Below are 12,005 nucleotides of genomic sequence, written 5' to 3'. Positions count from 1 at the left end.
CCCTCTTTTTTTTTTTTTTTTGGTCGTGCCATGGGGCTTGCAGGATCTTAGTTCCCCTACCAGGGCTCGAACCCGCGCCCTCGGCAGTGAAAGCGAGGAGTCCTAACCACTGGACCGCCAAGGAATTCCTGGAAAGCGCCGCTTAAATGATCCCAGCCCCTCTTATCACCTCCAAATCCAGAAGGCACATACACCCCACATTACCCCTAACAGATCTCCCTGCCCTCCTGTGCACAAGTAACCCCACACACCCACACCCCTTCCTGATACAGGAGGCGATGATGCCTCATGAAATCTCATGGTTGTTCAGAGGGGGGCCTTTGTGTGCAGCCGAGGAGATCGGGGAGCGAGCAGAGGGGGCTGGAAGAGACCCCCAGAGCTGGGGGGAAAGGTGCACAGCCCTGTGAGTGCAGGGTCAGGATGTGGAGGGGAGACCAAGACAGAGGCTGGGGGGCTGAGGCACATGGAGCATCTGCATCAGAGTCCGTGGCGGCTGACAACATGCAAATCCTGGTCCCCACGTGTGCATGGGTGAGTTTGGGATCTGCACTGCAGACAAAATGGAGGTTTTTATGTGCATTACATGAGTGTTTGAAAAACCACCAGGCTAAATTGTGCAAGACTTCAGCTGGCAGATGAGGGGTTTTGACTTTATTGGAAGGTGGTAGTGAGACTGATGGTGCTTGGTCGTGGGGCGCGGGGGCAAGGCTTTTGGAAGATGAACTTTACAGCAGTGTTCAGGCAAGACTGGAGAGTCTGGGGCACACCAAGGCAAGAGGTAGCCAGGAGGACCTGAACTGGCATGGTGGAGGGGCCAGCTGGAGCAACTACAGTGTGAGCCCGGTCGGTGTCAGCACCCCAGTAAACCCATCCGCAGGACTCAGCAGCCAGGTTGATGGAGGTGATGATGGAGTAGTTGGGGAAGATATTGGTTTGAGAGGCATCTACCCAGGACCTGGGCTGGTCCCACTTCCGGAAGCAATGGGCTCCAGAGGCTCTGAGAAGTGGCCTGAGGGCAGACCCCAGGTGGTCCCCCCACTTACCTCTGTCTCCTTTATTTTTTAGTATTATTATTATTTTTTTGGCCTCATGGCATGCGGGATCGAACCCGTGACCCCTGCTGTCCTGCAGTGGAAGTGCAGAGTCCTAACCCCTGGACCACCAGGGAATTCCCCACCTGTGTCTCCTTTAAAGTGAAGATCAAGGACTCCTCCCCTCTCCTGCTGCCCAGGCTGCACTCAGCCTTATGAGTTAGGCCAGCAGGACCTCAGTTACCAGGAATTCAGCCACAACCAGGGCTGGCCACAGGGCACTTGCACATGGCCAGCTGTCGGCAGTGTTACAAACCTCTGTGCAAATGACAGACAGACAAATGAGTGTCCTGCAGCCCAGCTCTCTGGGGCTCCCCAGACCACTGATATTGGAAGGAGACCCCAATGCCCTCCAGCCCCTTTGTCAGACAACACAGGAGACTTCAGCTGCTCCACAAAGATCGAGCTGCTCTGAGCAGAGGGTTGGAAAGAGACCTGTCTCTGGAAAGGAAAGGAATTGAGGGTCCTTAGTGCTAGATGAGGGGTGGGAAGGGGGCTTGGGGAGGAGACAGACATTTTCTCAGCGAGAGCTGCAGACCTCTTTGTAGATAACTGGGCAGTATGTCTAGGCCCAGGGTCAGTCACTTGTCCTTGGTGTGGTCCCCATCATGGGCTGTTGTTCCTGCCCTCTACCACCAGTATGGGGGTTCCCCTAGGTTTGTGTCCCAGCTGAGGGGTAGACTATGTACCCGTTTTGCTCCCAGGTCATGTGCTTGACCCAGGAGAGCCCAGGTTCAGGCCTGAGTTGGGCCCTCAGGCCCTCACTCAACATAAGCTGCCCACGGGTTTGTCCTGAGGTGCTGACCAGTGCCAGGCAAGCAGCCGAGGCTCTGGAAGGCCCTGGCCCAGGAGAGGGGAAGAGCCCGGCCTGCCCTGTTGACCACACACTTTCTTCCTTCTCACAGGCAAGTTGCCTCACTTTTCTTATCAGGCTGGTGGCAGAATTTGGAGGTCCCACCCCTGTGCCTCTGTGGAGTGTGAATCAGACTCCCCACCCTACTCTCTGCCTCCTGTCCTCTGACAGGCGGAAGGACGGGGGTGGAGTGAGTGAGGAGTGTGACTGTGGGGACACCGTGTGCCCTGGGTGCCGAGGGGCAGGTGACGTGGGCCCGCGGTGGAGGACGCCTGACACCGCCATCCTGGTTCATTTCATGGCAGCCTGGTCCAAGGCTTGGGGGTTGCCAGGATGGCCACACTCTCCTGGAAATCAGCCCCGCCCCCATGGACTCGGCCCCGCCCTCCGGGGGCTCGGCCCCGCCCCTCACTCCAGGCTCTGGCGCACACCCTGGCCAGCCTCTCATTTCTGCTCCATCGTGGGCCCTTGCCTTCTGCACTGTGACCCAGTGGGCAGGCCCAGATTCTGGGGGTCCCCTCTCTCTTCCCACCAGCATGGCTCTGCTGTGTCCCAGCACCTCGCAGGCCTGGTGCTCTGTTTGGTCCCGGGGGCTGGCCTTTCAAATACACATGCTGCCCAAGAAATGACATTTGCTCTCCTGCATCTCTGGAGACTAGGATTCTGGAGACCCCAAAAGAGGGTCCTGCTGCTCCTGCCACTGTCCAAGAGAGGGCCGAGACCCTTCCAAAGGCCTCCCCAGGGTTCAAGGTCTTCTGACAGCAGCCGGTGGCCATGGTGAAAGTGGAGAGAAATGGGGATGTGAGCTAGAGCAAGGGCTTCGTGGCCCACAGAAGGACTGGGAATAGAGGAAACTTGAGGCTGTGTCCAGGGAGAGACAGAGTGCTACAACCTGAACTTTAACCCTTGACCTGCCAGCGCCCTAGGACCCACATGACAATGCCAAGTTTGGATTGTGCTTAAACTTTTTTTTTTTTTTTGGCGGTACGCGGGCCTCTCACTGTTGTGGCCTCTCCCGCTGCGGAGCACAGGCTCCGGACGTGCAGGCTCAGTGGCCATGGCTCGTGGGCCCAGCCGCTCCGCGGCATGTGGGATCTTCCCGGACCGGGGCACGAACTCATGTCCCCTGCATCGGCAGGTGGACTCTCAACCACTGCGCCACCAGGGAAGCCCTGTGCTTAAACTTTTAAGGCATCCCTTTGGCTCTCCAGGCTCTTCTTGCCCTGTGTCTATATCAAGATATCCCCTTGCTTACTAGTTGTCTTCAGCCATGCTGAGCCCAGGAAGAAGATGGAGGGGAAGCAGGGGAGAGCACCACGGGAGGGCGGCCGACTTATTGCACTGGTTGCTCCGTTCCACCACCGAGGGTGACAGCTCCTCCCAGCCCTGCCCACGCAGACCTCTTTGTCCCTGGTTCTGGTGACGGTGCCCTCCTCACTGTTTTTCAGGCTCGGGGTGGGATGGACGCCTTGAAACTGCCCAAGGGCCCTGGGCCATCCCTCCTGGTTTCGCCACCCATGGCCTGCATCTTGGTAAATAGCCTTTCTATTAAACCTCCTGAATGATCCAATGTGAACATCCACCTGTTTCCTGCCGGGACCCTGTCAGAGGCCCAGCAGGGCCCCCGAGCCCAGAGGTACTTACTGTGAATCCGATGCCCAAGGTGGCTGAGAAGGATCCCGGGATGAACTTGCCCTGGTCGAACTGAACGAGCAGAGATGTCTTCCCCACGCCGCTGTCGCCCACCAGGATGGTCTGAAAGGGAGCAGCAGAGGGGTTTGAGGGCCTGCTGTGTAGATTAGGCTGCTGAGAGTTCCTGGTGGCTGCAGGAGTGGGTTCTCTAAATACACATATATGTGTGTTCACACATATCCACCCCCGCACACACACGTCCTTCTACCCTGCCATCTTGAACTCTGTTCTCTCTTCTTAAGTCATTTTGTTTATGCCCGTTTTTGTGCCTCATCCACATCCAAAAGGGATTTGAGGTGATTTGCCACAAAACCCACTATAAAAAATGGCAGTTAATGATGCTGCCCGAGGAATTTCTGCCCCAGAGTGAGGCTGGGTTTTTCCTGCATTTGAGAATTACATTTGATTCTGGATTTCCTGGCAGTCAAGACAAAATGGGAAACCAGGTGGGGTGTGTGGTACTTGAGTCCTGTCAATCAATGAGTATTTTCTCTTGGCATGAGCTGCTGAGAGGAATCTCTTATGTAGACTCTTATACAAGAGGTCTTGAATGACAAAATGGGCATTTGTAGGGCTTCCTTGGTGGCACAGTGGTTGAGAATCCGCCTGCCAATGCAGGGGACACGGGTTCGATCCCTGGTCTGGGAAGATCCCACGTGCCGCGGAGCAACTAAGCCTGTGTGCCACAACTACTGAGCTTGCGCTCTAGAGCCTGCAAGCCAGAACTACTGAGCCCTCGAGCCACAACTACTGAAGCCCGCGTGCCGAGAGCCGGTGCTCCGCAACAAGAGAAGCCACCGCAATGAGAAGCCCATGTACCCCAACGAAAAGTAACCCCCGCTCGCCGCAACTAGAGAAAGCTCGCACGTAGCAATGAAGACCCAACATAGCCAAAAATAAATAAATAAATTTTTTAAAAATGGGCATTTATAATTTTGCAGAAGATGCAAAGTTTTTCCTATAGTTTTTGTATCGACCCTTGCTAAAAGCCAGGGCCTAACATTAAATCACATTTCCATAGAGGCCTCTCAACGGGAGCTAGGCTAATGCTGTCTAAATACATTGCTTTCCTGTGACTTCATGATTCAGGGGAACATTTAGAAAGCAAGATGAATGTGGTGGTTACCATGGCTCTTACAGTGGCTCTGAGCGAACTTTTTTTTTTTTTTTTAACATTAGTGTGTTAGTTTCTGCTTTATAACCAAGTGAATCAGCTATACATATACATATATACCCATATCTCCTCCCTCTTGCGTCTCCCTCCCATCCTCCCTATCCCACCCCAGCGACCTTTTTTAACAAGACAGGAAATTTAGATGCCATAAAGAAAAAGATAAATAGATCTGATTGTATAGAAAAAAATACTCTGGTTTACAGAAGATACCAGCAACAAAATCAAAAGACAGAGGGGGACATATATACACTACCAAATGTAGAATAGATAGCTAGTGGGAAGCAGCCGCATAGCACAGGGAGATCAGCTCGGTGCTTTGTGACCACCTAGAAGGATGGGATAGGGAGGGTGGGAGGGAGACGCAAGAGGGAAGAGATATGGGGATATATGTATATGTATAGCTGATTCACTTTGTTATAAAGCAGAAACTAACACGCCATTGTAAAGCAATTATACTCCAATAAAGATGTTTAAAAAAAAAAGAAATAAAAATGCAGTTACAAACCAAAAAAGAAAAAAAAAGAAAAAGAAAAGAAAGAGGGAAAATATTGGCAAGACGTATGACAAAGGGTTAAAACACCAAGTAATATAAAGAGCTCTCAAAAGAAAGTCTCAATAGAAAAATGAACAAAGGTTATGAATAGATATATTTTATGTGTTTGTATATACGGTTAGTTTTATGTGTCAACGTGGCCAGGCTATAATCCCAGTTATTCAATTAAACACTAATCTAGAGATTGCTGTGAAGGCATATTTTCGATGTGATTAACATCTACAATCAGCTGACTTGTAAGTCTTCAGTAATCTGCATTTGCTTTATCCAGTTAATTGAAAGACCTTAAGAGCAAAGCTGAGATTTCCCTGAGAAAGAAAAAATTATGCCTCAAGATTGTAGTATTGGCTCCTGCCTGAGAATTTCCAATCTGCTGGCCATCCCTACAGAGTTTACTTGCCAACTCCCACGGCTGTGTAAGCCAACTCCTTGAATGAAATCTCTCTTGGGGCTTCCCTGGTGGCGCAGTGGTTGAGAATCTGCCTGCTAATGCAGGGGACACGGGTTCGAGCCCTGGTCTGGGAAGATCCCACATGCCGCAGAGCAACTAGGCCCGTGAGCCACAAGTACTGAGCCTGCGCGTCTGGAGCCTGCGCTCCGCAAAAAGAGAGGCCGCGATAGTGAGAGGCCTGCGCACCGCGATGAAGAGTGGCCCCCGCTTGCCACAACTAGAGAAAGCCCTCGCACAGAAACGAAGACCCAACACAGCAAAAATAAATAAATAAATCAATAAACTCCTACCCCCAACATCTTCTTTAAAAAATAAAAAAAATAAAAAAATCTCTCTTTATAGATATATTTCCTACTGGTTCTGTTTTTCTGGAAAACCCTGACTGATACAAAATAATATACAAAGGTTCGATAAAACTTTGATAATGGTCAATATTGGCTGAGACTTGGGGAAGCAGGTACTCACACATACATCATGGGTGGGGCATTTTGGAGAGCAGTTGACAATAGCAGAGTTACAAAAGCAAATTCCTTTGACTCAGCAATTCTATGGCTTTGCTTGCAAAAGTACACCAAGATATGTGTACAAGGCTGCTCGTTGTAGCATTTGTAGGAACAAATAATTAAGCAGTTGGTACAGGTGAAATAAACTCTAGAATGTACATGCTATGCAATATTGGGAATGGTAAAAGAATGAGGAAGATCTATATGTGCTGTTTGGGAAAAACTATATTATTAAGCAAAAATAGAAGGGGCAGAGATGTCTGCTTGTATGATGACCTATGTGCACTTCACTTAGGTGTATATGCTGGTTTTGCATAAGTTTTTAAATTTATTTATTTATTTTGCCCACGGCTCACACAGCATGCGGGATCTTAGTTCCCTGACCAAGGATCGAACCCATGCCCCTGTAGTGGAAGCACGGAGTCTTAACCACTGGACCATCAGGGAAGTCCCACACATTACTTTTGTAATCTGAAAGTCTTGTGTCTGTGTTGGGGAAGCATGGTGAGCTAGGACAACTCTGGTAAAAGCCAAGAAGAATGCCAATGTTCAGCCTAACTGTTGCTTAAAAATACTTGATTTTATTTTTGCAAATAAATCTAGCACACTGAAATGTGCTTAAAAAAGGATCAGGCTCTTTGGGCCAAGGGAGCCTGAATAGCAGCTATTCCGTTTCATCAATTTCAGCAGGTGTTGCGTACCTTGGATACCCAAGGAGCAGACAGCAGAGATGACAGACACTCTGTTCTGAAAATCAAAGAACCTTTTCATCTTCTGATCCTAGTAGGGGGTAAACTCACTCTCTGGAGACCTATGTTTTTCTCAAAAAGAAGTTTTGCCTCTGCCTGAATTCCTGGACAAGAGCTTGGTTGAGACTCAGTTTCGCATTCCATAGACTGCAGACTAGAGGGGCATTAGACCTGGAAGATGTTCAACGCCGGTGTTATCAGTCACTTGCTTTGTTAAATCAGTTTCCAGTTCATGATAATACATTCTTTCACTTTTGCAGAAGGTTTTTTGTCTTTACTCAGACAAAACTATAATTCGAAAAGATACCTGCACCCCTATGTTCATAGAAGCACTATTTACAATAGCCAAGACATGGTAACAACCTAAATGTCCATTGACACATGAATGGATAAAGAAGATGTGGTACATATACACAATGGAATATTACTCAGCCATTAAAAAGAATGAAATAGGGGCTTCCCTGGTGGCACAGTGGTTGAGAGTCTGCCTGCTAGTGCAGGGGACGCGGGTTCGAGCCCTGGTCTGGGAGGATCCCACATGCCACGGAGCGACTGGGCCCGTGAGCCACAACTACTGAGCCTGTGCATCTGGAGCCTGTGCTCTGCAACAGGAGAGGCCACAACACTGAGAGGCCTGCACACTGCGATGAAGAGTGGACCCCACTCGCCACAACTAGAGAAAGCCCTCACACAGAAACGAAGACCCAACACAGCCAAAGATAATAAATAAAATGTGACACCTTTATAAAAAAAAAAAAAAAAAAAAAAAAGAATGAAATAATGCCATTTGCAGCAACATGGATGGACTTAGAGATTATCACACTAAGCGAAGTAAGTCAGAAAAAGAAAAATACCATATGATAACACATATGTGGAATCTAAAACATGACACAAAAGAACACATCTACGAAACAGAAACAGACTCACAGACATAGAGAACAGACTTGTGGTTGCCAAGTGTGGGGGGCAGGGAAAGATTGAGAGTTTGGGATTAGTAGATGCAAACTATTATATATAGGATGGAAAAACAACAAGGTCCTACTGAATAGCAGAGGGAACTATATTCAGTCCTGTGATAAACCATAATGGAAAAGAATATGTATATGAATAACTGAATCACTTTGCTGTACAGCAGAAATTAACACAACACTGTAAATCAACTACACTTCAATAAAATAAAAAAAACCGGTGTTGGAGTGGATACCCTGAAGACAAGCAGCTCAAGGGATGCTCTGTTTCACTAACTCTTTGATGCTGACCTTCTTCTTCATTGTCAGCACTGAACGGGATCAAAGGGCAGCTGGCTTCTTTCTCAACCTCTCCAGCAGGAAGCAGGATGGCATGCTTTTACGAGCCAGACCTGGGGCTGAATCCTGGGTTTGCTAGTTATTAGCCGTGTGACCTTGGACAAGGTACTTGCTCTCTGAGCCTTAATTTCTTTACCTGAAAAATAGGAATAACATCACCTTTCCCCTAGATTTGTAGTGAGGGTTCAATACGGTAACTATATGAAATATGGAGCGTAGCACATAGTGGGTAGAAAAGATGGAGTGAGGTTGGGTCCAAGGTGAACCGAAAGGGGTTGGGGACAGTTGCTGAGAACAATTATGGTTTATGACTGGTTCCTAGGTGCTAGACAGAGTTTCTTAGCAGAGGTTACATGGCTAGGGGAAGAATGACAATGCAGTAAAAATGGTTCATTCGTTTATTCCTTTTCCACCAATTACTTTATTGAGAATCTACTAAGTGTCAAATGTGGTTTTAGCCACTGGGGATACAGCCCTCACAGATCTTCTAATCCAGAGTGGGAGAGACCCAACGAACCTGGTGCTTTCAGTACAGGAGCTCTTTCACCTGTGAACAAGTTAGGTTCTGAAAAGACTGTAGTTTGCAAGTCCAACGTGACGAAGAGGAATTTGTGGTCATAGTCGCTGGAGGCATTTCCACCAAAAAGAAATGTGAACTGGTTCTACTCTCCAAAGCTTTAAAACCATCCTTCTTCTTCTTTTTTTTTTTTTTTTTTTTGGCCGTGCCACGCTTCTTGCGGGATCTTAGTTCCTTGACCAGGGGTTGAACCCCAGCCCATAGCAGTGAAAGCACCAAGTCCTAACCACTGGACCACCAGGGAATTCCCTAAAACCATCCTTCTTGATGATATTTGTTTTATAGGACATCTTTCCCCAAAGGAGATAGTGTTGTTTGTGCTGGAAATCTGTTGAGCAGTGAGTGACATGAACTCATACATTAGTGACTCCACATAATTTCTGGAATAACATTGCATTTCTGCAGGAAGAGATAAAAAAGATGGGTGAAGTATAAACCTTAATGTTAACCGTGATTATCTCTTAAAAGTGAAGCAGTTAAATCCTTTTTTTTTTTTTTACCTTATCTGTATTTCACAATTTACTTTCCTGAAATGAACATGTATTGCTTTCGTAATTTAGACCAATTTATTGTTTTGAATCATAAGCCACGGATGACTCTAGTGGTCCAAAGGCTGTTCTGATCTGAACCACATCGGGAAAGAGGTGAGGGTGAGAGTCTTGAGACAGGAGGGCCAGGACAGGCCATCCTTGAGGAGCTGCGAGGAAAAGTCAGAAGGGCAGAGAGGATTGGAGTGAACAGAAACCATGGGGCAGCTAAAACCATGGAGTGGAGGATGAGGCAGCTGCTGGCAGGGCGGGTCTGGATTTTGTGGGGTCTTCTTTTAGCTTTCGATTGCTACAATAATGCCGCAATGGACTGTCCCAAACTCAGTGGCATGCAATAAGTTTGTGAATTGGCAGTTTAATCTGGGTGGTCCTTCTGGCCTCAGGTGGGCTCCCTTGCGTGTCTGGGGGTCAGCTGGCTGTTGGCTAGGGCTGCCTGGCTCCGTTCCACCTGTCTCTCAATCCAGCCACTGGTTAGCCTGGCGAGTTCTCACAGCAGAAGCAGAAGAGGATGAGAATAAGAAGAAGTGCAGAAGCCTCCACAGGCTGGGGTTTGGAAATGGTGCAGCATCACTTTTTTCTTTTTCTCTTTCTTTCTTTCTTTCTTTCTTTCTTTCTTTCTTTCTTTCTTTCTTTCTTTCTTTCTTTCTTTCTTTCTTCCTTCCTTCCTTCCTTCCTTCCTCTCTCTCTCTCTCTCTCTCTCTCTCTCTTTCTTTCTTATTTTTGGCTGCGTTGGGTCTTCATTGTTGCACGCCAGCTTTCTCTAGTTGCGGCCAGCGGGGGCTACTCTTCATTGGCTGTGCGGGCTTCTCATTGCAGTGGCTTCTCTTGTTGCAGAGCACGGGCTCTAGGCGCGTGGGCTTCAGTAGTTGTGGCTCGTGGGCTCTGGAGTGCGGCTCAGTAGTTGTGGTGCACGGGCTTAGTTGCTCTGCGGCATGTGGGATCTTCACGGACCAGGGATCGAACCCGTGTCCCCTGCATTGGCAGATGGATTCTAAACACTGCACCACCAGGGGAGTCCCAGCATCAGTTTTGCTGCATTTTCTTGGGCAAAGTAGATCCTAAGTCTGGTCCAGACTCGAGTGGAGGCGGGAGAGACTCTGCCTTTTTGTGAGAAGGACTAGGGGGTCAAAGGGTAGATATCCAGGGCGGGGCCATCTATCACAGGCCTGAAGCTTATACAATGTTCGGGGCCCTTTTTAAGAAAAAAAGGATCCCCAAATTATGAATACAAAATTTGATAAAGGGGTCTGGTCAAGTGAGGGGTGCTGACACCATCAGATTCGTGGCAAATTCACCTCTTCCTCACTTTCACAAAGAAATGAGAATCTAGCCACCCCAGTGAGCAGAGCTGAGAACGGGAGCACAGCAGAGCCACTGCCATGCTGGTGGCAGAACCCAGAGTGAGGCTCCTTCAGCCCAGGGGTGCCTGGATTCTGGACACCCATCTGCTCTGGTCCCGGTGAAGTCTGGCTGTTTCTTGTTGTTCCTCCATGGAGAGGCTTAGTTCCTTGGTTTTCTTCAGTTCCACCTGGTTTAGACTTTGGTTTTGTAATTCTCCAGTGGGTCTTGGAGCGGACATCTCGTGGGCCTTCTATTCCAGAGTGGGAGAGACTCAACGAAACCGGCCCTTTCAATACAGGAGCTCCTCCCCCTGAGAAAAGATTGGGTTCTGAAAAGATTGTAGTTTGTAAGTCCAATATGACCTATAGAAGTAGCTTGAGCAAGCTACTTGCTCCTTGTCACCAGGAGAACCTGATGATTGCATCAACACACACACAAAACACACTACATATGTGCACACACAGCACTAGCACGCACAATGCATTATACACTTGTAACACAGCTCCCACACATGGGCCCACATACAAACAGGAACACACCACATGTGCTCATACATGCACGTGCATGTGTGCACACATACACATATTCACGCACAGGCACACAGGTGCCTCGGGGCAGGGGAATCTCAGACGACCCGTCCAATTCCTTCCTTCGCAGATGGGGATATTGGAGGCCATTGAAGGTAACTGCTCATGCAGACGTCAATGGCCAAGCCAGGATGAGGACCTCAAATGGGTCTTTGAGGACACAGGGCCCCCAGAATAGCCTGACGCTCCCCTAGTGCCCAGAGGCATTTGTTTAGAGGAACAGACTTGCTATCACTTAGAGATGCTCAGAGAATTCTCTTTTCTTGATTCAAAGGAGAATTTCTGTTCTTGATCCAGAAGGGCCCAGGAGCAGAAGGGTCAAGCCACAGGCAGAGTTTTGGGTAGTTCAGAGGCTGTTTACTCCTACTGCCTGCTCCCAAGAAAGGAAAGATTACCCCACATCCCTCAAAGCACCTGTCCCTTATTTTTCAGGGTGCTCCAAATTGCTTAATTCCTTGGTCATTTCCCCCGGAAGCCAAATGGTGTTCCTGTTTGCTGGGGCCCAATGTCTCTTGGCATAGCTGTTCAGTGCCACAGGCCAAGGATGGCTTTGCTCAGCAGCGGGGACCAAGGGCTGAC

The sequence above is a fragment of the Mesoplodon bidens genome (genome assembly GCF_964165515.1).
Source record: "Mesoplodon bidens genome assembly, chromosome: 19".
In the NCBI taxonomy this organism is placed as follows: Eukaryota; Metazoa; Chordata; class Mammalia; order Artiodactyla; family Ziphiidae; genus Mesoplodon; species Mesoplodon bidens.
This window is presented reverse-complemented; position numbering follows the sequence as displayed.